The sequence below is a fragment of the Mustela erminea genome, chromosome 3 (assembly GCF_009829155.1).
Source record: "Mustela erminea isolate mMusErm1 chromosome 3, mMusErm1.Pri, whole genome shotgun sequence".
In the NCBI taxonomy this organism is placed as follows: domain Eukaryota; kingdom Metazoa; phylum Chordata; class Mammalia; order Carnivora; family Mustelidae; genus Mustela; species Mustela erminea.
Window position 1 is genome coordinate 107,765,669 of NC_045616.1, and position 24,334 is coordinate 107,790,002.

General features: G+C 39.1%; 1 protein-coding gene across 14 annotated transcripts in view; it reads right to left on the reverse strand.

Annotated features, from left to right (window-relative positions):
* The window catches only part of TENM2 (teneurin transmembrane protein 2), a 1,222,850-nt gene that overhangs the window by 990,358 nt on the left and 208,158 nt on the right, over positions 1-24,334 (reverse strand). The gene's annotated exons all lie outside the window — the stretch shown is intronic.

Sequence of the window (24,334 nt, forward strand, 5' to 3'; positions counted from 1 at the left end):
GATTTCCATGCACAATGAAGGCTGTGAACCAATGTTAAGTAAGTCCAGAGCAGGATGAAACTGTGTTCACCTCCAGTGATCAAGGAAGGGAAGGTACTATTTGATCTGTGTCCTAGAGGCCAGTAAGGGATGGATGTGGAGGTAATGAAGGAAAGAGGCACCTCTCTGTTGCATCTTATTCTAGAAGATGAACCACTCCAACATAGAACTGTACAAATAATCTAAGAGAGAAGCAGAAAGAAATATAGTCTGAAGAGAAAATAGGCAATCAAAATCTAGACCAGGATGTTGACAAGGAAAGGGACTTAAAAAGGGGAGCGGGGGGCAGAAGAAGAAAATCTACTGCTGTGGTCATAGCACAGGACAATAATGAAAAAGCCCCTACTTAAGATCTGTGTCTGCATGATAAGGCAAATCTATTTCCTGCTAAGTCAACTTCAGTGAACCCATCTTATTTGGTCAGTAGGCCCCTTAGTCTTCCTCTTCTACAGCCTGTGATACTATACCTAATGCCATTCTCCAATCCAGCCATAGGGTCCATCATTGCTAATCAAATCAGAATGTCAGATCTACTTAATTCGAAGCCGTGTATACACACTTGACATCTGTTCTTAGAGGAATAAAAATAGCTGGAGAATCCAAACAGATAGCTATTACATATCCAAACAGAATACTGTAACAGTAGTACTGGTGTATATACAAGGAACAAAACTGGCCAAAAATACAAGGTAGGGGAGATCTTAAAACTCTGTGCCTCTGAAATACAAGAGATGGGGGAAGAGTTCTGAAATCACAGCTTTTATTAGCCCACAAAAGGGTTAATTTGACTCTGGGATAGTTGGGGATTGACCAGACGGTTGTTGCCTCCATCTCAACCCCTTTAGACAGTGAGTGGTCTGTTGCAACCAGCTAACACCAGTTCAAAAGTGCTGATGGTTAAATTTTCAGGAATTATTAGGTGAGGAGCCAACTGATGTCAGGTCGGTGGCTTAAAGTTGGTCATGGTGAGAATATTTGCATGATAAGAATTGGCAAATGCAACAAATCAGGGCTTCCTTAATATCAGAGTCAGTTGCTAAACATTACCAGCTCACCACTGCTCTTCAGGGCACAGCTCTGCCTAGCATGCCATCCACAGAGACTCCAATGTGAATGTCTCCCCCTAAGACTACTCTGCCAGTTTTCCTCCTGAGTTGACCACCATGATGATATTGCAACCTTCTATTCTGATGTTTATTTGCCAGAATTGTAGGTTTATTATTCCATTTCTGTCTAAATAAACAATCCTTGTAAAAATGGCCTACAGTGGCCAAATTGGCAAGAACTGGTCATCAGTTTTCAGTGGTTTTCAAACTCTAATGCACTAATAGGTCACTTTTATGCAAACTGTGATGCCTGAAGACCCCATATAATTCAAGACTGACACAATTCAAGGTAAATTTTCCCACAGGAATATACATCTGCAACTGTTAGTAGCATAAATCAGTTTTATTTCCAGTTTTAATTTTCTCAGTATTGCTTCTAATATTTTATGGGGGCCAGTATCCCACATTAATAATATAGGGTACATTAGTGGTTGTTAGATCTTTTTAACAAAACTATCATCTCATGTAACTCCCTGTTCAAAATTTGTGCTTAGCATTTTTCAACATGAGTGAGAGCAGTACCATTTCATGAATACCTAGATGGCATAGTTATAATATGCAAAATACAAAGCAAAAATGAATGTAGCAATGATATACCAAAAATTACTGACATTATTTTTACAAAAAAAAAATGTGGTTCAATGATACAAAAAGAAAAAACAGATATTTGAAATTACCAACTAAACTAGCATTGCTGATGGTAGTTTATAATTCATCTGGTCCGGCAGCTTTAAAATTGCAAATCTCAACTGTAATTTTTATAATTTGAGGGAATCACATTGTTTCAAATTTTGCCTACAATATGCATTTTGTTTTATTATGTTAAAATTATACTATTTCAAATCACATAAAACGCGGCAGCCTCGTCAGAAGAATAAACTGGAATACTTGTTAAAAATGAAGATTCCTGTTTTCTCCAACACATATATGGGATAGAGTGCATTTTTGGCAAGCAGTTCAGATAACATTAGAAAATTCTGGTGTGGAGGGTATAGGTGGTCCAATGAAACACTGATGTAATTCCTCTACTTTTTGAAAACCCAAGCTGAAAAAGCCTTAAATGAAATGCTTCCGCTTCTATAAAATGAAACAGGTTTATTTTTATGCAGTTCTTCAAGCTTAACTTTTTATAAAGCAAATATACTTGAAATGTACTTCCTCATTTGGGGAATGGTTCAATAAGCCATGGTACATCCATGAGCCAAAGGCCAGTTACCACTTTGTACCTTATCAGTCTTAAAAAGCTCTACAGGGGAAGCGTTTTATCTGAAAGATTCATGCCACACCTCATTTTAATCATGGACACAATAACCCCCATCTCTTCAAAGTCATTTAGCTGTGAATTTTCAAGAATACATCAAGTAGATTTTCTATGGGCCCATCTGTGTGGCACATTTATTTTCTGTGACTGTTTTGCTGAGCACAATGAAAACCTTGACTACTAATGAACAGGGACCCAGAGAATGGCAGGGCTGCTGCAGCGGCGGCTCTTGGTGGGAGAAGAATCCTTTCACCTTGAGCTGCAGCCGCAGGTTGATCTGTGGAAGCTTTTCAAGGAAAGCCTTTGAGTTGAGCTGCTTCTCTTCTCTCTCTTCTGGTCTACTTGAGGAATAATTTCTACTGTGTTCTTTCTGGCTATAAAGCCAAAAAGCTAAAAGCAATCTTCTCTATGGGGTTCAAATCAACAGAACTTGGGGTTCTAATGAGACATAAATGTCTGAAACCATTAGAAAGGAGGGCACTGGTGTGTAAGCACTGTAAATTTTAGAAAGTAAGAATGTGCACTTTGGAGACGTAACTTCTATAATCTGCTCAGTTTTACTCTCTGTAAAATGGGACTCATAAAACTTACCTCATGGAATTGATATGAAGAAAAGAAGATAAAACATCGAAACTCCTTAACAAAGTAATGGTAACTGAAAAGCATATCATCAGCTAATATATCATATATATGACATATTATTTATCATATATAAATCAACCTAATGTCATCTGTCATTAGTATTGTTAAGAAGAGAAACAAACTATAATCTCATAGCATCATGGCCAGTCTATGCATAGAGCTTTCAATAATAAATCACTTTCATGCAAGTACTAAATACAGAACACTCACTGCCCCTGGGATTACAGTCTTTGTGACATGGGGTAATTTACCAGTTTGGCATTAGATGGAAGACATAGTTATTGCTATGCTACCATACGAGTGGAAGAGTGAGGAAAACACATTCTTGAGCCAAGTACACTTCCAAACAGCATTGTGAATCTAAGGAAATTCACATTATAGGATGGGCTCCAGCATCTGTTATGCCCAACTACATTAAAAATGCTTATTCTCTGAATCCACATGGAAATCTCAGTGGAGAATCAACTCGGATAGATGATGATAAAACAATCTAATTTCATCAATTCTCACATAAATGTTTATAATATTTTGTAGAATCTTAGAGTTAGGCCAAAGCAGAATCTGTAATCAATCACCCAAATTTTATTCTGTTAGTTGAGATGATATAATTCTTTAAAATATTCATAAAATCTTAGGAGGTTGATCAGTTACAACTTAGACACAATAGTCACTGATTTTTTTTCCCCCCAGAAGTGCCTAGGAAACCAGTTTAACCAAAAGCAGAACTGTGAGGTACGTATTTTGAGGAAGAAGTTAATCAGGGAACAAGAGATAATTTCAAAAGAGAGACTGAAATGGAATCTTCAAGTCCTTCAAAGCCCAAAACCCTCCTTGGAACTCCCCCAAGTCTTTCCCCTTCAGCGTTGTCATAGGTATTTGTGAGTGCAGGACTTACCACAGTCTACCTTGTTTTATCATTTACTTATCTGGGTTTATTAGATTACAATTCTGTGAAGGGAAGGTAATACATTCTCATTTATGTATTTTCTCCCATATTGCCTAACTTACAATTTCACTCATGGTGTTTATTCCATATACTGTTACAAAACTGAATTGGAGTGTGAACTATATTGCTCAAACTTCATAAAAAAAATGTGTAAAGGCAGGCATTTAAAAAGGCAATGCAAGTGCAAACAGATTTGGCAGTTCAAGAATGAGTATTCATTGAAGAAAAGGAAAATTTCTTTCTTTTCAGGATAGACAAATATTTTAATATTTAGAGCTGCTTCATACAATATGTGTGCTTCCCTTCATGCATGCATTCAATCATCTCACCTCTCAGGAAGAAGTACAGCAAGGTGGGGAGAAATAGGCTCTGGGTTCAATTGTTTTGAGTTTCAGCCCTATGTTCACCATATTGTCTAACTTGATTTCTGGTAGGCGATATCACCAACTCAGCTTCCTACTGTATAAAATAGGAACAATACTTAAAATAATACCTACTTCATGGAGCTTTCATGTGAGATAAATGAAATAATCCATGCAATGTACTAAAAAAAATTTAGCCATCAAGTTTATTTTGAACCTATTATATTTATAGCACTGTGCTATTCACTGCATGACATTTAAGAAATTAAGGCATGATCTCCTACTCCTAGAAGTCTGCAATATACCAGGTAAGCAGGGCACAAAGAAAAAAGTTTACTGCATCTGACTAATTGCCATATTAATTCAGTGGCCGCTGAGAGCTGATATAGTTGAATAAGGGAAGAGAAGCATATGCCTTCCTGAGCCTTATTAGCATCAGACATTAACCAGAAAACCAGACCTTGCTTTTTTCCCCCTCTTTCTCTCTCTCTCTTTTTTTTTTTTTTTTTTTTTTTTTTTTTTTAGCAGTTGGGTTACTCCTAGACACTGAGAAAAGTAAGATTTCAAATTCTGGCACTTCAACTGAATTGGGTGAATTATGTGAGGGGTATAAAAAGTGGTTTTACAAAAAGCAGGAAATACTGTAAAAATAAATCATTAGCTGCCTTAAATTAGAAACTTTAATCACTCAGTCAATATAAGCTAAGGAATAACAAACAATATTACTAAAAATAACATTTATTGAGTTCTTTCATATGCCAGGAAAGCTAAGTGTTTTTCATACGCATTCTCATTTTTTCCTTATAATAGTGCTAAGAAGTAGATGCTATTCTTATTCTCATTTTCAGATAAGAAAAAGGAAACTTGAAGAACATAAGCAATTCACCCAAGGTGCCAAGACAGTATGAAAGAACCCAGTAATACCAACATGAGTAGTTATGAAGAAAGTTGTGTACAAGGGGCATCGCTTTCTAATTCGCTTTCTAATTCATCCTGTTTGAGTCCCCTTAGATAAAGCCAGAAGCTACTAGGTTAACAGTTCCCTCCTACCCAAGGCTGAAAGAAATCTCCACAGAGCAACTCTGTTCCCATTCTAACCACTGACTTGAATAGAACCAAAAGCAAAGAGAAATGGCTTCCAAAATGGAAGACAGAGGCAATATTTTCCACTGAATGTTAGCATGATCTGAGGTACATTTGGATATCAGGAGCAACACGTACGGGGCCAAAAGATCTTTCAAAAGCACAGACAAACCCAGACACGGGAAAACATCAAAGTTCTCTTTAACTTACCTTAAATTACACTAGTGTTTTCAAGAGGAGGAGCAGGTTAGTGAGGCTAAGCAAAATCCCTGTACCTTTACATCTTCTTCAATGAAAACCTTTAAAAGAGCTCTAATCCATGCCAATATACCAAAATAAATTGACTTGCAATCTAAATCTTCAGGTAATATATGCATTCTCTATGCCTTAAGAAAACATTAATTATGTCCATGCAATTTTAGAGCTCTTCAGTTCATGCCTGACTTATTTATTTTACAGCACTTCTCATTTCTAAGTTAGCAGTTCAAATTTATGATACCATTCAACTGCTTTTTCTCTAGGACATGGTACCGTAAAGGGTTTTACTCTAAGTTTCTCAAGGTTCAGTCATCTACTATTAGTTTAGAATGATTAAAATAGACATTAAGCAGTGTCAGTTTATCTTAGACAATCATATCATTGCCAAGAATAAATGTTTACTTGTCGTGAGTATTAGAGACAACCAACTAAGAATCTCTGTATCATTTCTCTCTCTCTCTCTCTCCCTCTCACACACACACACATTTTTCCAAGAATGTGGAAAGAACTCTTTCATGAGTTGATTTCAAATTAAAAAATGATATTACTTCTTAAAAGAAGTTACTTCATTCTTAAGTGCAATTTAAGACTCAAATAAGAATATCCCTCAGCAGTTCCTTATATAGCCCTCTAGAACATTAGAAAGCATGCTTATGCATGCTGTCTCATTTCGCTAAAAGAAAACTCAAGCCAAAGTAGTTGTGTGGCCAGAGTTTGAGAACACCTGGCACAGAGAGAACTCTAAGTAACTGCTAGCCCCTAGGGGCCCCCAATGGTCTGACTTCACGATTGGCGGCAAACCCACACAGTCCACAGGACTCATTTGACATATAGCTGTGTTTTACATGATCAACACATAATTTTTAAAAATTGAATTCCTTGCCGATATTTAAAAATAATTCTTTAGTGACGTAAATAAAATCCTTATCTCCAGTTCACTTTAAAATCAGACCATCTGACATCACCAGGCCAGCATCCCTCAAGGGAACAAAGAGTTTTAATCCCTTCCAGTTCCAACCATGTCGATGCAATGCCTGGGTATTCATCCTTTCTGATGGCTGAGTAATATTCCACGGTATATATGGACCACATCTTCTTTATTCATCTGCTGAAGGGCATCTCGGCTCCTTCCACAGTTTGGCTATTGTGGACATTGCTGCTATGAACATTGGGGTGCATGTGCCCTTCTTTTCACTGTATCTTTATCTTTGGGGTAAATACCCAGTAGCGCAATTGCTCGGTTGTAGGGTAGCTCTATTCTTAACACCTTGAGGAATCTCCATACTGTTTTCCCGAGTGGATGGACCAGTTTACATTCCCACCAACAGTGTAAGAGGGTTTCCCTTTCTCCACATCCCTATCATAGGGTTTCACTCCTATGGGGAACATAAGCAATAGCATGGAGGACTACAGGGGAAGGGAGGGAAATCTGAAAGGGAAGAAATCAGAGAGTGAGATGAACCATGAGAGACTGTGGACTCTGGGAAACAAACTGAGGGTCTCAGAAGGGGGTGCAGGTGACAGGGTGATGAGCCTTACGAGGGCATGTGTTGTGATGTGCCCTGGGTGTTATATGTAAATAATGAATCATTGAACACTACATCAAAAACTAATGATGAAATACTGTTATTGGAAATAATAATGAAAACTAATGATTCAGTGGCTAGCTGAACATAATAAAAAATAGTAAAAAAAATTAAATTTAAAAATTAAAAGGAAAAAAAAAAAAGAGAACGAAATGCTGGTGCTCAGAGCTGTGCCCATGCGTTCTCTGCCTTGTTTTGGCTTTGTCCATTTATCTTGTGCAGCCTCCTCAAGGAGGCAAACCGATCATAGATCATACAGCAAAGACTCCCAGTCCATGGAGAAGTGTCTCCAATGTCCCATCAAGAGAGAATGGAAGCCAGAACTGAAATTTAAGAATCAGAATCCTAGAGCTAGTATAGACTTTCATTCAATCTCAAAGTTCACCATCTCATGTTGCAGGTCTCTGGGGCAATCTTAAAAAGTCAATTCCTTGAGTTTTTCCAATATTAAAATCTAATTACCAAGGCACTAAATTGGTTTTCTTTTTCTATACAAAATTATCTTTTTTAAAATCTTGATTCTAATACCCTTTTTTACATCTTAGATCTTCCTTCAAGATGCTCTTTTATTTTCTGATGTAGCAATAATTATTTCAAGTCACAGTAACTAACATTAGTTATAGTCGCTGCTAATGAAATGTTTCAGTGATGTGTGCTTTAAAGTCACACATGATTTTGTCAGATAAACATGGGGGAAATTTATTTACCCCTGAGTACAGTTTGTTGTTAAAAAATATTTCCAAAACTGTGTCTCCTGGGAGATTAAAAAACACACACACACGCAAACAAAAAAGTACCCAGAAATCTTGATTAGAGAAAAGATTGGGAAACATAAAATTTTTTTTAATACCTCATTTATGGAATACAGAAGAGAAAGCTGTGGCCTAAACAAACTGACTTAGATAAGACTGCACCATGGCCAAAGCTTGGAATTAAAATTCTAAGTTATATGTTTGCGCCAGGATATATGATCTGCCCAAATTATCTTTTTTTTTTTTAAGACTTATTTATTCACTTTATAGAGAGAAGGAAATTGAAAAAGAGAGAACAGGGGGAGTTGCAGAGCGGGTGGAAAGAGAGAATCCCAAGTGGACCCCCTGCCATGCAAGGAGCCCTACACAGGGTTTGATCCCATGACTCTGAGATCATCACTGGAGCCAATAACAAGAATTGGCTCAACCGACTCAGCCACCCAGGTATCCCTGCCCAAATTATCTTTCATCAGATTTGGGATATGCCTAGTTCTCTCTAGTGTAGATTAAAACATTAACTCCCCAAGCATTTTATCAGATACTGTGGCAGGCTTTGGGGATCCAAAAACTAATAGCTTACAGTCCCTCTCTTCATGTGACCTTTTCCAGTGATGAAGGCAAGCAGAGAGATAATAAAATAAGGTGTCACAGATACCATGACAAAAGGGGACAAGAGAAGAAAAAGAGGACACAAAGGCAGAAACATTTTTTAACTTGTCAGGAATGATGATGAGTTCCGTGTTGAGGGGAATAAGGTTTGAGGACACTGAGATCTAGGCATGGCAGCTGGGTGTCTGAGTAATGATGGTAGGCAGAACTCTTTTCCCCCATCCTTATGCACTGGTGTCATGTCAGTAAGTACGTTCCATGGCAAAAGGGACCCTGAAGATGCAAGTAAGGTTACGGATTGTCTGACCTTAAAATAGGTAAATTACCTTGGATTATCTAGGTAGGTCCAATATAATCACATAAGCCTTTCAAAGCAAAGCTTTCTTCTGGCTGAGAGAGTAGAAAAAGTCAAAGGAGTGGCAGAAGTGGATGTTGGAAAGATTCCAAAAGGCACCATCACTGGCTTGAGATGAAGTGGGTCCCGTGTCAACAAAATGGAAACGATGTGCCTATAACCACAAGGAACTAAACTCCCCTCATCACTTGGATCAGCTTGGAAGTGGATTCTTCCCCAGAGTTCCAGAAAGGAACGCAGCTTGCTGATGTCTTACTATCAGCCTCGTGAGACTTTAAACTGAACCAGACTTAGATATACTGTGCCCAGACCCCTGACCCTTGGGTGTGGTGAGATAATAAATAAGCATTGTTTTAATTCACTAAATTGACACTCACTTGTTAAGCAGCAGTACAATATGAATACGGCATTTTAATTAAGAGGTTTGGGGGATGATGTAAGGGAAAAAATTCTTCCTCATCCTCTCTAGCACCTTGCAATTCAAAAGGAGAGTTATCTACGGGTAATGTGATGGGTCAGTTGAAGATGAGCATTTCTTTAAAGAGGATGTAGAAGTTAGAAAGAGGAAGAGTTGGTCCTGAAAAGAAAACAAACATGCTTGGCGGAAAAATTCCCTCTGTACTGGGCATTCCCTGGGGCTTTACATTATTATTTAATTATCATGCCAACGTGGTGGAAGAGACATATTATTCCTCCCATTTTATAGATGAGAAGACTGAGGCTAATAGGTATGAGTGATAGGTCAAAGACCAACAGCACATCTGTGGGCAAATCAGGATAGGCTTTCAGATGACTCAGGTCTTCCTGCCAGGGAAGCTCCTGTGGTTCATTTGTAATATAAGCATGAGGTCTGTTGCTCAGATCATAGTTGTATTTATGTGTACAGAGCAAAAGCGGTCACTTTAAAGGCCCTGCTTGAAACAAAAATTCTTGAGCTTTTGAAGAAAGCTTTTGGCAAACAGGACTTTAATCTGCAGGAGACGTAGCTCTCCCTGAGTAATTATTCCATTTTCTCTGCAGTAACGTCCTCAGACAAGGACACCAGGCTACCCTGGCCCTGGCACCACAGTAAATCTGACCACTGCAGCATATGGCGCCTGATGCTAGAAATGTGGCCCCTCTGAAGTCCAGAATTAAGATTAGCAATCCTAAATGGGATTCCACTGAGGATGTCTATGCATTTCTAATTCCTGTGTCAAGGGGCAAGAATCTTCTGGCATCTGCTCCAGGAAATCTGTATGTGCATTTCATCTGGAAAGCTAAAGGGATTTTCTCACACTCTGGTCCATCTTGCTCCACTGTGGTTTGTCCACATTAATCTTCTCACTGATTTATCTCTTCTCATTCTGAACAGCTTGGATGCTATTGCTTCAATTACTTTCTTTGGGAAATTATTCTGTTGTCTAATTGACCTACTATTAATTTTATTTTCTATTATCTAATTTATTCCACCCTCCTCTTTCCCTCCACCCCCCAGTTTCAGGCCATTACTTCTTATTTCTTTCAGTTCCATTCAATTGCCATTTTCTCTCTCTTTCTCTCTCTCAGGCCCTTAGTAATATCTAACATTGGCAAATACTTAAAAGAGAATATAACATCCGCAATAAAGACAGTGAGATGCAAAACTTTACACTATCTACTCCTTCCATTGTGAGTATTAACCTCTCCTCATTATTATTTAAAAATGGCAGACTTTCTTTTCCTGGATTTTTTTAACTCCCATATTTTTATAGCTCTCAAATTATCTCTCCTCTTTTTTTTCCCCATCTTCTCGTGCTACTTTTTAACTTTCCATGTGTCTTTCTTCTTTTTTTTTTCTTTATTTCCTTCTTTATGTAAGGTGCACTGTTTTCATCTGGCCTACAGAAGCTCAGTGTTTATTTGATATATTTTAGAAAACACAAAGTATTAAAAATAAATTTTAAAAAAGAAATCCGTAATCCTGAAGACCAAGATAACCGCCAATAACATTTTTCTAGAGTCCTGTTAGGATAGCATGACATATTCTAACCCACTGAGGGCTTTATCAAAATCAATGGTCTTTAACCTTTTGTTAAGGAGAGTCTCTACTGTCCACTCTCCTCAAATGCAGAGGACTTTCCTCCTACCTGGCTGACATGAAAGAAAGTCATGAATTTCCACAATAGTTCAAGGAAGAAAATGATTGCTTCAGTCTGGGGAGATGAGGGCTTGCTTCATGAAAGTGGTGATAAGTGAGCTCCACTATCGAGAGGGAGTATGGGAATATGGGGTTATTTCTTGAACTGCCACAGAAGATAGGGAATAGGAAAGGTATGTCAGAGAGAAATTGTGGTGTGGGAAAAAGAGGGACAGATTTTGACCACGAGAAGCCATATCTGAAGACTGTTGAGTAGTCCTTCGTACATGGGCAGAAAGGATAACAGAAATAAGTGGTTGTAGTAGAACTCTAGATGATGAAGTCATGTTAGCCAGAAAGTCTAGGGTATGGAACGGCAAGGAAAGAAAGGTAGCAAACAGGGACTACTGAATATTTCAAGCAGAGTAAAGACTGCACTATGGAAAATTATTAAAGTAGCACTGAGAGGTGATACTGTGTGGTAAAAAGAATACGTGTTCTGAATTAGATTGGCACAGGGTCCAGTTCCAATTTCTCCCTTTATATGATGTGTGTGGCATTTGTCAAATTACAGATTATCACTATACCTCAGGTTCCTCATCTACAAAATATGGCTAACACTACTACATAGGATTTCTCTTGGTTTGAGTCCCCTGGAAGACCAGAGCCTGAGAGGAAGAGTCATGTGTACATGACTTACTAAGGAGGCTCTCCCAGCAGAGACTTGTCTCTCTCCCCCAGGAAAAGGGAAAAGGGAACACACCCAACAAGGCCAAAGAGATTAGCTTCAAAATCTCATCCTCCCAGGTGGCACTATAACACAATTTATACCTCAGAGATATCCTGATCCAAAGCAAGGGAGCTGGGGTTCTTCCACTCCCAGGTTTCATACTGATGACTGGGAGAATGGGCCAGTCATTAGTTGAAATATGCATGTCAAGAGAGGATACTGGGGAGGAAAGCAGGAGGATAAATTCCACTGTGGACAGGATGATCTAGGCCAGGAAATGAAGAAGAGGTACTGCTTTCTTCTACAGGATACTTAAACATAACTACAATGTTAATTTTAGTTGATAAGAAATATAATTATCCATTATTACTCATTAAAATCCCTCTGCTTCTCCGGCAAAGAGTGAATCCTAGGGAAGGTAGATTCTCTGCTGAGCAAAATGAGGGGGTGGGCATGTGGTACAGATATGTCTAGAGAGAGGTAGGCAGACAGGAAAACACGTGCGGAAGGGCAGATCTGAAGGGAAAAGTGAGGAGATGCTGGAGAAGGGTCTAGAGAAAGAACCCGATAGGATAGGAAATAGTCTAAGAAGGCTATGACCATTGCATTGAGAGAGGAGATTTCGGTAACCCAAGATATCTTTAGCAGAATGTTCAGAGAGTTTTGCTAATGTGGTATTTCTTCTTATGAAAAGTCAATAAAATGTACACCTTCCACTGGCATCTTTAGGAGTGACCGTTGGAGGTGTGTATGAGTGTGTGCATTGGAGGGAAGAGGTTCTGTATGAGACATGAGGGGGCCCTCTTTGTGTTTCCAACAACTGCCTGCCTGGAAGTCAATTATATTTGGGTTGTGCAAGAAACCAGTTCACTGTAAGAAAATGCTAAACAGCATCTCTGAAAGCCTGGTTGGTCTCCAGGCAGTCAGAAACAACCCAGAACAGAGCAGAGACTGGAAACAGTGGGGAGAGAAAGGAAACTGCATCTGAACTCAATTATATCAGTCAGCCAATCAGTTCTTCAAGGCACTGCATATTATTCTGAGTAAAAGTTAAAACAAAAAAGAAAATGGAGACTAATCATAAAAAAGCTTAATCATGAAAATAGAGCACACGCCATCTCTAAACAAAGAGCCCTCAGAGCCAATCACAAGCCCAAAATGAAGCGATATACAGTACAGTTGTAAACTGGCTGAAGCATCAAGAAAAAATCCCAAGTTAATCAGAAGGCATTCTTTCTATACAGTAAGCGCATACCCATTACAATCCACTGTGCTAATGACCATTACTCAAAATGACAACATCGTAACTAAAATCACCATTTGTTCAAGTTAATTTCTTAAAAATCTGTGATTTTCCTCCATTACATTTAATATTTATGAATCCTAACTCACTGGAACTTCTCTATTTTCTGGTTATTACCATCATTTTCAGGATGTGAAATGAAGGTCATTAAAGTTGGACTTTTCCTTTTCTTTTTCATTTACCTAGCATTACGTCTTTAAAAGGCAATATAATTCCAATCAAATGCTTGGCATACAATAACAGTTTTACCTTACTCGAATATTATGTTATTGGGAACAAAATTCAGGTCCCATTAGCTTGATCGGCTGCATACGAGTATGTCTCACTTTAAGCAACAGCTACTTTCTGACAAATCTGGCTAGAAAGTGAGTACTTTTGTTAGGTACTTCCTGATTCCACTCTGACTTCTTTCATCACAAAGGGAAAAAAATACTCAAAAGAAACTGAAAACCACTGGTGAAGAAGAAATGAAGTTGGCAGGAAGGTTAATGGCATGCTGGGCAGAATGTTCTGTGCTTTTCTTCCTCATCTTTTCCTCTTTCCCTGGAATTTCTCATTTGTCTCAGGATTCCTCGGGGGGTATAAGGTGCGTGGTTCTCAGAACTCAATGCCGTCCCACGCTTTCTGGGTATTTGGTTGTAAACGAAGTTGGTTCAATATGCCAATGGGTTCTTATAATCAAAGGAGATATTTTACAAATTTAATTTTAATTTCACAAGTCTTCGGATTCTGAAAAGGAAATGTATACCCTCTGACAGATAGTACCTAATGGAAAATCTCCGAAATGTAATCCTGCTGCACTTAAATTGCCCCATGCACTCATTCTTGTGCTATGCCTCTCCCTGCTTGGCATCACTGGGGAGACAAGTTTTAATTAAACACATTAAACAAAAAGGGAGATTTAAATCCTATAAGATCCTATATATTGGGGGAAGACTTATTCTTAGACCTTGGTTCTATGTAACAACTCTCCACTCCCACTCCTTTTCCAAATTTAGGAGACACTTTCACAGAGAGAAAATTCTGGAAAAGTTTCTCTGGCATTGTCTTTGGACCTCTCTTGTACATAGGAAAGGGAGAGAAAGAGAGGGAGAACTTAATGCAATAAAATGGTGACAGAAATAAGGGCTCACTAGAAAGTAAAAGGCTCCACTCAAAACTGAACTAATATGGAAAGGCCTCTCATGCTGGGAAAACTAGTTGAAAAGAGTCCCTACTGAGAATCAAGTCCCACCATCATCGTAAAAAATAAATATGAAAAACCACCACCACCACCACCACTACCATCAAATGTAATGCCAGTTTTTAGTTTCAAACTAAATGCTTTACCTTTGGGGAATTCAGACAAAAGAAGAAAAAAAAATGGGGGGGGGGGCTTGCTGGAAAACATTTCTGCTTCACTCTCTTTGAATTAGAGAAAAGTTTCAACCTTTTTCATGGCTGGCTCACCATCATAGGAGGCAGTGGGTGGTAAGGAAAATGGAGCCTGGTATAAACCAGCCTTGCAAAAAATGTACCTCAAAGTACTAGCACCTTCCAGACCATGGTCTATCCCCCTTCCTACTCAGCAGTGTACAAAGGAAAGACATTTTTACCTCAACCCAAGTACAACCTACACACCATGGACAAAGTAGGGATGGGGCTATTTTTAGGGCAGCCTAAAAGAAATTCCACTGACATTTAAAACAGTAAACAGACCAAAAAAAAAAAAAAAAAAGCACTCCCTTTTTTCTGGGAGCTCATATTATAATTTAAGGACTTACTTGACAGCCATGAAAATCACATGGAAAATCATATCAAAAGGAGGTAAGGCAATCCTCACCACCCTCAGCGAGCTTATTTCACAGAAGAGAGAAAATGTGAAGTAATGGAAAGGATACAACGTGGGAGAGTCAGACAGGCCCGCAGAAATGAGCAGATACTGAGAAAGACCACACAGAGAAAGTGGGAGCCCACCGTCCTTCTGAAAATGGTAGAGTGTCCAGTCAGTTGCTGTGATGGAGATGGAAGGCAGATTTGGTGCATGGGAGGAGACTGAGGAATACGGGATTAAAAGCCTCTTTGAGTGCTGGGCTTGGGAAACTCAACAGATCTTGGTAACTCAAACAGTGGCCCAGAAGTTGACCGTGAATTTGATCCTTTCCTCCAGGGAAAAGATGAGAATGCCAGCTACAAGAAGGTATAAATTGAACCACCAGATAGCAGGCGATTAAAGCAGAAACATATTACTCTCCGTGCAACTGAAAGTATTCACATGTCTTTATGTGCACAGTCCTTTAAACAGAGAGCAACTCAATAAATTCTTATTTATGTGATGCCATCAGCAGCAGCAATGCCTAGATAGTTTCCTTCTTTTGTTTATAGGCAGAAGGGGATACAATGCCCGGGATTTTTTCTCCTTTCATATCAGCTAGTGACTGCCCTCTAAGTTGCAGTGTTAAGATGGGAATTGAAGGATTTTGACAGTTTTACCATAAATCTTTTTATTCACAAAGACTTCTAATCTTGAAACTGGTTCTTTGTTTTAAATCAGGCATCTATTGATTAACCGTGAGACCCAGCGCAGCTCACCAGGGGCTGAGGTGGGGTATACACTATGGAATTAGGACAGTTAAACACTGAAATCGATCCTGCCTTTCTCCTGCCGCTGTTGCTGTAGCAAGCAGTTTCTCTAAGCTATTAATTTTATTATTAGCACACCTGGAGGCATTGCTTCCCTCAGGGAAAAGCAATTCAACGACGTGTGCTACAAGGCTAGTGGCGGGTGATCAATGGCACAGCTGGGATGGGACTGGGAACTGCGTCCTTTTCCCACCTACGAGAAACCTGAGGGTGATCTTGCTCGCAAAGCAGGGGACACAGAGTAAGATGTGGTTTCAGACCCCCTCTCCACGCTCTTTCAGCAAACTGGCTACCAAAATTTTGCTTTTTGTTTCTTTATAAAGCAGAATACGTGGAAAGAGAAGTCCTCTAAATTCCAGCCCTGACTCTGCCACTTCACTCTGTGGTTTCTTGCAAGGTGTTTCCCACGCTAGTCCTCATGTCAGAAGGGAGGAGTCACACCCAGATCCCAGACTGTAAACTGGCAGCTCCCAGGCTTCATTCTCTTTTTCAGTGCATTTCTTTTGGGCAGTATAACGTTTGTTGCGTAACATTTTACGCAATTTTCAAAAAACATAAATTAGTAGTCAATTTTCAGAAAGCAGAATATTGCATATGAACACCTGGATATCTAGATTCTCATTTAAAAATGAGATGCATGCACAACACTGGACTTCAGTGGCCTATTGTGGAATTGGCCAGAGTAGAGTCATTACTGTCCTTTTGAGAAATGCATGTGCTCTCTGGTTCCCACGTAGTCACTTAGCTCACACCCCTTCTCCCCCAATAATGTTCTGTGCTTTGCCCCTGCACAGTGGACATTGCAGTCTCCTATCTATGGAGATTACCTCGATAATCCTAACAATTTAAATGACCTGAGAATATTCCAATATGAGCAACTTCCTTCTCAGAGTCCTTCAAGTCTCTGTCTTTCCCTCATTCTTACTTTTCCCTCTTCCTTTGTGCTTCCTTGCTTCTCCCCGACCCTTCACAGTCCAGAAGGAAACAAGTGCTTTAGGAGAGTCCCTTTTATAACAGATACTATAGAGTGGGACTTAGAGTCTGCCCAAACTGACGTAACTGTCCTAAAGAGCTTCAGGAGATTGGGCTGAGGTGGTCTGGCTCATAATTATACATTATATCACGATTATACAATAATAGTGAATACAGAGAGGTATTCACATGCTCTCATCACGTACACAGGACTAATCTAGTGACTGGAGAAATCCCAAGACACAGTTTATTCATTTTTCCTGGCCATGTGCTGATGTTCTGTATTGCCTGCGGATGCAGAAGAAATGCATCTTACAATGAGTAGCTTCTGCTCCCACATACTCTGTCTACTGAATTCTGACAGCACCAGGCAAACGTACTAAGAGAGTCACTGACCCTTGTAATCCAATTTCTGTAACTACCAAAGACCAACCCTCTCTTTCTTTTAACTATTGTTGATTGAGCAAATACTACAGCTACATTCTGTTCCAGAAACAATTAATAAGTGAGTTTACCTGGTTTATCTGGTTTACCACCACCAGAAATCAAGGGAATCCAGCTAGGGTTTCTAGCAACCCTTGCTGTAGACTGTAAAAGCCCAGACTTTGGAATGAGACAGATGAGAGTCAGAAGTCTATCTTGCCACTTATTAACTGCATGTCCTTGTCACGTCACTTAATTTCTCTGAGTTTATATACGTTGGCTCTTACACAGAACACTTATGAAAATGGTCAAATAATATTCCTTTCCATCAGAAAAGTAGAAAAAGAAGCAACCCATTCCTTGGTGACTCCAGGTGGGATCTCACTGAATTTACTGGCCATCTTGGCATTCAGGGTCTTAAGTCAGCGAACGGATTCATGAGGTGTATGATAATACATGCTATAGATGTCCAAGTAGTGTGAGTTACTGTTAACTGTAGTCAGAATTCAGTTAAGACTTTTGCATTTATATATGTGTGTGTGTGTACATGCATACATACATAAAAGACTGTAAATAAGTAATAAAAACTGTGTGGAAGGAATAGGTACTAAATGGAGATACAGATGTTATGGCAGAATAAGAAAAACTGTTGAAATTAAATGATGGACATGTGGGGGTTCATTATTCCATTCAGTTCATTTTGAATATATTTAAACATTTTCACAATAAAAATTACAAAAAATAAAATGAAAATTGGTATCCAAATACAGGCATGCAGATTAGACTGTGGAAAATCAAGAAAATAAGAAGATATATGGGGCACCTGAGTGGCTCAGTTGGGTTAAATCCTCTGCCTTCGGCTCGGGTCATGATCCCAGGGTCCTGGGATGGAGCCCCGCATCAGGCTCTCTGCTCAGCAGGGAGCATGCTTCCCTCCTCTCTCTGCCTGCCTCTCTGCCTACTTGTGATCTCTCTCTCTCTGTGAAATAAATTTTTTAAAAAATCTAAAAAAGAAGATATGAAGAGTCCTTCATGAAGTTAAATGTACACTTCATTTAATTTAAGGGAGCATCATTTTTGTCTAAGGTGATTTTTGGCATTTTTGAATATTAAAATACCTGTTATTTTATGAAATACTATTACTTCTACTACTAATAATAATAACACCTATCATTTCTCAAAAACAAGTCTGCAGCCTAGTTCTATAACTAAAGGTTTAGCAGAACACGTCATTCCTTTATGTAGTGTCCATAGCTACTTTCATGCCCCAAAGGCTGGGTTGAGCAGCTGCTATAGAGATTGTGTTGGCCATAAAGCCCAAGATATTTGACCCTTTACATAAGTAATCTGTAGACCCCTGATCTACCTTTATTCCTGCTATAATATGTGCTCAATAAAAGCTTCCACCTTTCCTGTATGAAAGACCAGTTCCCTCGGGTCCCTTGTAGGTGACTGAGAACTAATTGGACACATTAATTTAAGCTATTAATGGCTGATAATGGTTTAATATGTCACCACTCCCAGATAAGACACTAAAAGCCCCCCTTAAAATGCACATGTTAGCCCAAGGGCACAGCTAATAAATCAATTCCAGGAAGTGAGATTACAGAGCTCTTTTGTGGTAGGGGACTTTTTTTTTCCCCACTGAGATTGTCTTTACTGACTTCCTCCAATACATCCCACCAGCTGCTCTTGGTGTTTATTCTATTTTTATAATTTCACGGATCAGCATAAATATATCATAAGCCCACATAGGCTAGCTGGAATTCTCTACGAGAGTTAAACCCTTTTAGGAAGTAAGTGATGGGAATATAGTGTAGTTGCTAAGAGCGTGGTGTTTAGCAACTAACAGACCTCGCTCCTTGCTCGGTTAGTAAATAGCTGTATAGTCTACAGCTATTCCTATCTCCCATGGAAGTACGAGGACAGCATTCCTCTTCAGGGGTTTTGTGAGGATTAATAAGAAATTGTGAAGGAAGTGCTTATCACAGATAACATTTATGGAGCATTACTATTTTTATACCTTGTGTTGCAAATGTCAGTACCTCCCAGGGATAATGATCCCTGCTAAATTGGGTTTGTCCAGGGACCAAAAGTTAGTGTGTGTGACCTTCAAGAGCTGCTCCCTGTCCTATCCCCCTGTTCCTTCTCACCTTCATTAATCCTTGACTCAAAACCCAATTTCAGAAGAAGGGGAACAGCTTTCATAAAGTCACAGGTGCCTCACATGGAAATCTCTTCCAAATTTATAATTTGGTAACTCTGCATGCGATCCTAATAGTCTACAGTTCCAGTAATAAAGATAGGTTAATTTTGCATTAGATGAGCTTTAATGTACATTTAGAAATCAGAAACTAGCTTATGTGTTCATTAGTGGAAATCTTGCTTAAAGTGGGTCATGCTGAACTAGAAGAAATTCAGAGTTTGGAAGAAGGAAGGTACTTTGCTTCATGTATCATCTTCTATTATTTATGATGAGGGGAGTGGCTGTGAGTCAGATGAGTCTGACACATATTCTGATGTATCACTGGTCCATGATGGCTTGAGAGATCACCAGGGAAGAAGTTTTTCCCATGACTTTGGCATCCTGTGCCCAGCTTCAGCAAAGACTGGCATGGGGCTGCGATAGTTTCATCACCCTTGAGGTAACACTTGGTAAAACCTTCCCACTGGAAGCAAAAGCAGCGAGACGGCCTTAGCAGTGAGGCGGGCGTACCTGGAGAAGGCGTGCAAAGAACTTGGGCTCCAGATGAGCGCCTCACATTTCTAAGTCTCAGTTTCCTCGTCCAAAGGGCTAGAAATAATGGTTGCTAAGACAAAGAATGGTACCTGTAAAGCACATGGCATGATTTCTGTCAAATAAGCTATAAATAAACTTATTATTTGTGAAGGTCCTTGAAGAGTACTTTAATACAGTAAACAGTAAAGGGCAGTTATCATCATCCTCACCACCTTCATTGTCACTGTTGTCATCAAAAGGTGACCGACAAGATCAAAAATTACTTTTATAGACCTCATCGTCTATCACACCTCAAATAGAAACAGTAATAGGCTCAAATGACAGTATGAACTTCACAAGTTAAACCCACACCTACAAATAAGTCTGCCTCCCCCGGGCCTTTGACTGACTAAGGTTACAGGGATTTGTATGTGAAAATGGAGAAGCCTTTCCTAGATGTTGAGAGGAATGTTTTTGTTTTGATTTCCCCCCCACCTTTTGTCTGATCCGAATTGTGTAGTAGAGAGATTTCTTGGGCTGTGTACAAAGCAAAGAATTCACAGGCTCCACTTAAAGTGAGCTGAAACACTTAAGAAAACAAAGATTTCCTCTGCCTAAGTTTCCCAGGTGTACATAGGGAATCAGATTCACACTTCCATTTAACAGTCGCAGGACTTGTACACCTACAGTGATTTCCCAGGGGCGCAATGCTGAAAATGTACCCCAAGGTGTCAGGAACAAATGTGTATAATGATGGCTGTCTTTCCTCACTACAACTGCAGTGTACGAATCTTAATGGATTTAAAAGAAATAGGAACTGACACTAAAATGGCACTTTTTATGAACAAGATATATTACATGTTCATTCCACACTTCTCCCCACCAACAGTGGCATTTTCCCCTTTGAGAGAAAAATGCTCAGTCTGTGCCTCTATGCTGTGGTCACAGCACAGATTCAAAGGTGGGTGTTTTCCATTACTAATCTCAGCCGTGCCCAAAAGGGAAACTGGATCCCATACATGCCGCCCCCCTCACATCCACTGCATGTACTGACGTCCTACACCACTGTTCATTCTTTCTTCGACCTCCCATACTATCAGACAGGTCCAAAGGGCATCAGCATCCACCACCTTCCTGAATAAAACTCCATGTTGATACAAACAGGAGGCTCAGAAGTCATCATTCCCCTACACACCTCAGCAAAGTGTTAATGCTCTTTGATTTCCCAGCCATGGTAGGAGGGGTCAGAGCCAACAGAAGAGAACTGGCTCCTTCTTCATTATCCTCCCTCACTGATACAGGGAAAGACCACACTTTTCATGTGATTTGTCCGGATCAGTTCGAGTTGTGTCAGAAGTCTGGTGACTCAGTTTAGACTCCTTGCTCTGCTGGAGTAGCCGTGGGCACATGGGGAATTACCTTGTCTTGCCCAGATCTCACTGTCTTCACACTTAGAGTAAGTGGATTTGAGAATTTTTTTTCCCTAAAGTTGTCATGCCTTTTTACCAACACCGAACCACTGGTAGTTACTCTGTGGATTACTGTGTTGAATTCCGGTAGCGCAAACTGGACTCAGGAGAAATGCCCTTGTGGTCCAGGGGTACTGCCTGCCCTCAGATGGGAGAAAAGAGGGGAGCAGTGAGCATCGGCTTTGCTGTGCCTCGGTTATAACTGAATGATGCACAGGAAAACATATTATCCAACTTGAGCACTGAGGGCTACTAAAGAATTTTTATGGAGAGTAAAATTATTACTTCCAATCCTGCAAAGCCAGGTACGGATGTTCCTAATGGATCTGGTAACACGTCAGTGTGCCAGCAAGATCACCTTCCCTGTCCCTGATATACTGTCATATTATTTCTGTGTAAAAGAATCAGAATTCAAGTATTAATAGGTAGGATAGTTTTTCACATGTGTTGAGTCTCACCTACTTCTTCCCTGATTTAGAAGCACACCTGAACAAACTACCTTTCTGATCCCACTGGAAGTGCATTTTCAAGTCCTTAAAACTGCCATAGTGGCACATCTTTCATAATATATACACACATACAGATATAAATGTTATATACAAAAATGCCATGTCTTGTTCTTGGCCATTTTGCCTATGCTGTATACACTTCAGCTACACCTATTTCCCTGTTATCAAAATGGTAATTTTGTCCTATAACTAATATGCATGATTTTCTTCTCTGGAAAAATGACAATAAAACTTATATGATGGTGCCCACCATCTAAACCCTATCTTAGAGGAGCACCTAGTTGGCACAGTTGGTTAAGTGTCCAACTCTTGGTTTCGGCTCAGGTCATGATCTCAGGGTCTTGAGGTCAAGTCCCATGTTAGATTCCATGCTCAGTGTGGAGTCTGCTTGACACTCTGTCTCCCTCTCCTTCTACACCCTGCTTGCTCTATCTCTCTCAAATAAATAAATAAATACGTAAATCATTAAAAACAAAACAAAACAAAACAAAAAACCTTACCCTGGGATATTAGCTGCTATTTAAAAAAAAATACTGACAAAAGAATTCTATTCAAATAAAAAGGTTCCTTTTACTGGACTTCTACCTTCCAGTGTTTGGTCTTTAATCACTCTGTTTTTAAGTACAAAAACCCCACTAAATTAGCAAGGAACTACTATGAGTTAGTTATAGGTATTTGAATTTAATTTTTATCAAGAAATTGCTCAAAGGAGAATTAGGAATGACAACTATATTATTTTCCAATGGCTGTGTAACAAATTACCACAAACTTAGTAGCTTAAAACAAAACATGTATTATTTCACAGTTTTTATAAGGCAAGAATCTGGGCATCACCTGGATACTCTGCTCAGGGTTTCACAAGGCTAGGGTCAAGGTGGTATCTGGACTAGAAATCTCATCTGAGGCTTGAGGTCCTCTCCAAATTCATAGACTGTTGGCAAAACTCAGTCCCTTGTGGTTGTAGGACCGAGGCCCTCAGTTCCTAGAGGCTATCTGCAGTATCCCTCCACCTAACCTTCTCTACAACATGACAATTTATTCCTTCAAGAAGACAGGAGAATGCTCTCCTGATCTTCTTTCATAAATTTCACTGATTAGGTAAGACCCACCCAGGCTAATCTTCCTTAAAGTTAATTTTCTTAAAGATTTATTTATTTATTTAAATGAGAGAGACAGAGAGAGAGACTGGTGGTGAAGGGCAGAAGCAGAGAATCTCAAGCAGACTCCCTACTGAGTGCAGAGCTTAGGCAGGGTTCAATCTCATGACCCACAAGATCAGGACCTGAACCAAAACCAAGAGTCAGATGTTTAACCTACTGAGTCACCCAGGTACCACCAAATTAATTTAAAGTCAACATACTAGGCATTTTATTTAGGTCTGAAAAATTCCTCACCTTTGCCATAGAAGGTAACTTAAACAAGGGAGTGAAAGCCCATCATATTCACAGGCCCACTCACAGTCAAGAGGAAGGGATTATACAGAATGTAAATATGAGGGAGCAGAAATTTTAGGGACTACCTTAGGAACCTACCTACTTCAAGTGTATGTGGAGGTACACAAATGGTCATCCACATGAAGAAATGGAATATTAAGCAAAGAATTCCAGGAATAATCAGAAATAGAATTTTCAAAAAGCAATCAATCTCATTCACAAAAGTGTACATGTATCTATGTATCATATGCACATATATTTTATATATATGTGTATGTATGTATTGATGTGTTGTACATGTATCTATGTATCATATGCATGTATATGTTTTTTATATATATGTATGTATTGATGTATTGTACATCAATAAATGGTATGGCACCATTTATTGATGTACTAATGTGCCCAAAACACAAATAAAAGAAAAACAGAAAAATAGTCACCAGTTACGTAACAGAAGAGCATAAAAGTAATTTAAACACATCTCTACATGTATAGATTTTTAAAATTGAAATTAAATACTTACAAATATTTTGTAAGTATTTAATAAGTTCATGCAGAAAGATTCAAACTTCAAATAATAATAGAAATAGAGAACATAGGCAACAGTGTTGGCTACTTGTTTAATTACCAATTTTTTTTTTTTAATGAGCACATATGGGTTGGTATGAGTTGCTGAAATGGGTCCCCTCAAACACTGATGCTGATGGTGAAGAAAAGAGGAAGTGAATGGGCCTTAAAAATATTTATAGCGTTTGACCTAGAAACTGTACTAGGCTATCTGGATCCTTCCTCCTCTGATGCCATGGCCCTTAGAAACCTGGGGTAAAATATTGAGGGGAAAAATAAGTTACCTGGATAAGTCCTTACAGATCTTACTGGTCACATGGCTTATATCACACCATGAGAGTCAAGCGAAATACAGATTCCAATTTGCCTCAAGGATGAAGATTTTGGCAAAAAAAAAAAAAGTAAATAATAAAAATCTTCCAAATTTCCAAAATATATTTTCTATAATAAAAAAATGCAGACATAAGAAATAAGGTTCAAAGTGAGT